Below are 5,975 nucleotides of genomic sequence, written 5' to 3' on the forward strand. Positions count from 1 at the left end.
CTATCCACTGTGCCAGCTTGTAACTAAATCTGAGGGGGGTGCGATGGGAAGGTTCCCTTGTAAGCTGAAGTACCCCAAGGAAGCATACTAGGGCCCATCTTGTACAACCTGTACATTAACGACTTCCCAGAAACACGAAATACGACGTTAGCCACCTACGCGGATGACACCGCCATTCTTGCTCAAGATTGGAAACCGTCGAACGTTAATTCACGAATACAGACAGTACTCAGAACAGACGAGGCTTGGTTGAAGCGATGGCATATTAAAGTAAACGTCGACAAGTGCGAAGCAGTCCTGTTTACATCCAGACCGAAACTACTGCGCAAACATCAACATAGTAGACAGATAACACTACATACACGCCCAATACGTTTCCGAGAGAAAGTCAGATACCTAGGTGTCTGGATGGACCGTAAACGTACTTGGGGGGACCACATCGAGTACACTACTGGCCATTAAAATTTATACACCAAGAAGAAATGCAGTTGATAAACGGGTATTCATTGGACAAATATATCATACAATAACTGACATGTGATTACATTTTCACGCATGTGGGTGCATAGATCCTGAGAAATCAGTACCCGGAACAACCACCTCTGGCCGTAATAGCGGGCTTGATACACCTGGTAATTGAGTCAAACAGAGCTTGGATGGCGTGTACAGGTACAGCTGCCCATGCAGCTTCAACACGATACCACAGTTCATCAAGAGTAGTGACTGGCGTATTGTGACGAGCCAGTTGCTCGGCCACCATTGACCAGACGTTTACAATTGGTGAGAGCTCTGGAGAATGTGCTGGTCAGGGCAGCAGTCGAACATTTTCTGTATCCAGAAAGGCCCGTACAAGACCTGCGACATGCGGTCGTGCGTTATCCTGCTGAATCGTAGGGTTTCGCAGGGATCGAATGAAGAAGGTTAAAGCCATGGGTCGTAACACATCTGAAATATAACGTCCACTGTTCAAAGTGCCGTCAATGCGAACAAAAGGTGACAGAGACACGTAACCAATGGCACACCATACTATCACGCCGGGTGATACGCCTGTATGGCGATGACGAATACACGCTTCTAATGCGTGTCCACCGCGGTGTCGCTAAACACGGATGCGACCATCATGATGCTGTAAACAGAACCTGGATTCATCCGAAAAAATGAGGTTTTGCCATTCTTGCTCCCAGGTTCGTCGTTGAGTACACCATCGCAGGCGCTCCTGTCTGTGATGCAGCGTCAAGGGTAACAGCATCCATGGTCTCTGCGCGGATAGTCTATGCTGCTGTAAACGTCGTCGAACTGTTCGTGCAGATGGCTGTTGTCTTGCAAACGTCCCCATCTGTTGACTCAGGGATGGAGACGTGACTGCACGATCCGTTAAAGCCATACGGATAAGATGCCTGTCATCTCGACTGCTAGTGATACGAGGCCGTTGAGATCCAGCACGGCGTTCCGTATTACCCTTCTGAACCCACCGATTCCATATTCTGCTAACAGTCACTGGATCTCGACCAACGCGAGCAGCAATGTCGCGATACGATAAACTGCAATCGCGATAGGCTACAATCCGACCTTTATCAATGTTGGAAACGCGATGGTACGCGTTTCTCCTCCCTACACGAGGCATCACAACAACGTGCCACAAGGCAACGCTGGTCAACTGCTGTTTGTGTATGAGAAATCGATTGGAAACTTTCCTCATGTCAGCACGTTGTAGGTGTCGCCACCGGCGCGAACCTTGTGAATGCTCTGAGCAGCTAATCATTTGCTTATCACAGCATCTTCTTCATGTCGACTAAATTTCGCGTCTTTAGTACGTCATCTTCGTAGTGTAGCAATTTTAATGACCAGTAGTGTAGAGTTCTGTAAGCAGGCAGAATATGATGCTGCGATCTCCAACGGCTATATAAGACAAATGTTGTCGCAGTTATTATATCGGTTATGCTGCTACAATGGCAGGTTACCAAGATTTAAGTGAGTTGGAACATGGTGTTATAGTCGGGGACCGAACGATGGGACACAGCATCTCCGAGGTAGCGATGAAGTGGGGATTTTCACCGTACGACCATCTCACGAGTGTACCGTGAACATCAGCAATCCGGTAAAATATCAAATCTCCAAAAGCTGTTCAAATGTGTATGAATCCCTAAGTGACCAAACTTCTGAGGTCTTCGGTCCCTAGAATTACACAGTGGTTAAACTAAGTTATGCTAAGAACAACGCACACATCCATGCCCGAGGGAATACTCGAACCTCCGTCCGCGCAATCCGTGACAGGACGCCCTAGACCGCGCGGCCACTCCGTGCGACCTCCAATCTCCATCATCGCTGCGGCCGGAAAAAGATCCTTCAACAACGGGACCAACGACGACTGAAGAGAATCGTTCACTGTCACAGAAGTGCAACCCTTCCACAAATTGCAGCAAATTTCAATGCTAGGCCATCAACAAGTATCAGCGTGCGAACCATTCAACGAAACATCACCGATGTGGGCTTTCGGAACCGTCGGCCCACCCTTCTACCCTTTATGACTGCCCGACACAAAGCTTTACGCTCACCTGGCCCCTTCAACACCGACATTAGACTGTTGATGACTGGAAACCTGTTACCTGGTCGGACAAATCTCGTTTCGAATTGTATCGACCGGGTGGAAGTGTACAGATATGGAGACAACGACATGAATCCATGGACCCTGGATGTCAGCAGAGGACTGATCAAGCTGGTGGAGGCTCTGTAATTGTGTGGGGCGTCTGCAGGTGGAGTGATACGGGACTCCTGATACGTCTAGTTACGACTCTGACATGTGACACTTACGTAAGGATCCTGACTGATCACCTGCATCCATTCGTATCCATTGTGCATTCCGAAAGACTTGGGCAATTTCAGCAGGACAATGCGACACCCTACACGACGAGAATTGCTACAGAGTGGCTCCAGGAACACTCTTCTCAGTTTAAACACTTCCACTGGTCACCAAACCCCCACAGAAATGAACATTATTACGCATATCTGGGATGCCTTGCAACGTGCTGTTCAGAAGACATCTACACCCCCTCGTACTCTTTCGGATTTATGGGCAGCCCTGTAGGATTCATGGTGTCAGTTCCCTCGAGCACTATTTCAGACATTATTCGTGTCCATGCCACGTCGTGTTGCGGCACTTCTGCGTGCTCGAAGGGGTCCGACACGATATAAGGCAGGTGTACCAGTTCCTTTGGCTCTTCAGTGTAGCGAGGCCGGGCCCTACGTCTGTAAAGACAGTTCATATATCGATTTTGACGCATAAATTTGCGAGTATAAAAGTTACTCACATATTTGCTGTATTTTTTGATTGCGTTAGCTTAAAAACTTAAATTATTTACAAGGACAGGAGTCCACAGATCCTAGATTTTGACAAAATTTCTACCTGACACCTTTATCCGTTGCTCAGAAAAAGCGATCTTAACAGACGACGATTTCCACTGACACCGCGGACTCATAAGCATAATTTGTTATACCTCCAAGAGACTGTAGATCTTGGAATTTGAGAAGTTTCACCTTGATACATCTACTCGTTACTGACAAGGGAAAAACCCCCGTCGCACCCCCTTCAGATTTAGTGGTGAGATGGCTCAGTGGATTGCCTGTCAAAAACTGAACATAGATCAAGCTTGAAAGCAGGAAGAAAGTGTGCTAAACTGTGAAAAAAGAAGCAAAATAGGAACAGTGAACGGTCCAAGGTCAAGATGTGCAACATCGAGCGAATTTTAATAGCAAAGGCGTCGTGGTTGTGTAGTCGCAGTATTGGACTACAAGGTGGGAGATCGGTGTTAAAATTTCTCTTTTGCCCATATCTTTTTTTCACAAAATTATCAACTTCGTCCGGTCATTGAAATGTCTGTTCTGCTTCGGTACTATACATTGGTTATAGAATATGAGTCAGGTGGAAAAAAAATATATTACTGTCCCAAATTAATGTGAAGAACAGTGAAAGCAGGAGAAGTGCCGCATAGACGTCTCACAGAAATGAAAACAACAAATAAACTGGTGTTAACTATGTTACAACAAAGAAATTCAAGCCGGCCGCGGTGGTCTAGTGGTTCTAGGCGCGCAGTCCGGAACCGCGGGACTGCTACGGTCGCAGGTTCGAATCCTGCCTCGGGCATGGATGTGTGTGATGTCCTTAGGTTAGTTAGGTTTAAGTAGTTCTAAGTAATAGGGGACTGATGACCACAGAAGTTAAGTCCCATAGTGCTTAGAGCCAAAGAAATTCAAGAGTTCAAAATGGTTCAAATGGCTCTAAGCCCTATGTGACTTAACATCTGAGGTTATCAGTCCCCTAGACTTAGAACTAAGTAAACCTAACTAACCTAAGGACATCACACACATCCACGCCCGAGGCAGGATTCGAACATGCGACCGTAGCAGCAGCGTGGATCCGGACTGAAGCGCCGAGAACCGCTCTGCCACCGCGGCCGGCAAATTCAAGAGTCAAAAATTCCAAAAGGGAACGCAAGTAATATAATATGCGGTACGTGTGTAGAAGAAATAGAGGGCACGTACGTCTGGAGGTCCCTTCGTTACACGTCGCTGTTGCGAACGGACGTTACACCACGACACAAGCACAAATTTGAATACAGCGAACAGACACGTGAATGACCGGAAGGGCAAATCCAATTTTGTGGGGAAAAAAATGGGACATGACGGAGGTTTGAACACGAGCCTCGCCCTTCACAATCCGACGCCATGAAAACAATGCCATCACGACGCACCTACTGAAATTCGCATGATGTTGCATATCTTGAGCTTGGACCTCTCGCTGTTCTATTTTGCTTCGTTTACACAATTCAGTGCACCTTCTTCCAGTTTTCAAGCTTGATCTTGTAGGGGGTCAACCGCCCCTTGCCTATTGAGAACAATATATCGTTTGCCTCACGCAGGTTGCAGTAGGTATTATCGACAGTCGAGATCCCAGTGCGAAAGAGAGTTGTCAGTGTTGAGACTCCGAGCAAGGAAGTTGTCGGTTGCTAAGCGAGCAGGGCGGATTTCGGCAGAGACCGCCGACATTGTTTACAATCGTTTAACGGCTGTGTCTCACCTGGCCTCCAGCACATACGTAAATGGTGTTTATTGAGTGATTTGTATGATGTGTGATTACTCGACAACTGCGTCGGAAACCGACGATTTGGACTGCAGCGAGGATTGTGTATTCAGTTCCATATGCAGAACGTTGGCATATGACGACATTAAATAGGTGACCTGTGATGAGTTAACTGATATTGCTTTGTCAGATGAAGGGAGTAACTGCCTCATTCGTGCTGTTTAGACTAAAGTTATAGAACGTTAACAACAAAGTATGTACCAATTATTGCTACCTGACATCCTAATTAGCTTTGTTGGATTTGATACGAAACAACTTCCGAGCAAATATTAACCGATCAGCCTTTATCAGTTGCACACAGTCAAACTACTTTAAACTGTTTGGCTATAATCAACTAGTCAATAACGGTGGGTTTAATAGGGAGTTAAATCGGTGGATTTAATAGGGAGTGTTTCAATCTGTGTTCAAAAAAAAAAAATGGCTCTGAGCACTTTGGGACTTAACTGCTGTGGTCAATAGTCCCCTAGAACTTGGAACTACTTAAACCTAACTAACCTAAGGACATCACACACATCCATGCCCGAAGCAGGATTCGAACCTGCGACCGTAGCGGTCGCGCAGTTCCAGACTGTAGCGCCTAGAACAGTTCGGCCACTCCGGCCGGCAATCTGTGTTCAGTTTTTGACTAGCCACTGGGCCATCATACCACCAAATCTAAGGGGGTTGCGATCGGGAGTTTCCTTTGTGAGAGTAAGTGATTTTAAACCTCCGTTACTCGCGCGAAAATTCGAAACATGGTCACTCGCGCGGATGACAGGTGTCATCCACAAAGCAAGCGGTCAATTTGTATACTTTGAACAGTCCTTATGATTGATTTTATGATTTTTTATTAAATCTA

This window comes from Schistocerca cancellata, chromosome 6, assembly GCF_023864275.1.
Source record: "Schistocerca cancellata isolate TAMUIC-IGC-003103 chromosome 6, iqSchCanc2.1, whole genome shotgun sequence".
Taxonomy (NCBI): domain Eukaryota; kingdom Metazoa; phylum Arthropoda; class Insecta; order Orthoptera; family Acrididae; genus Schistocerca; species Schistocerca cancellata.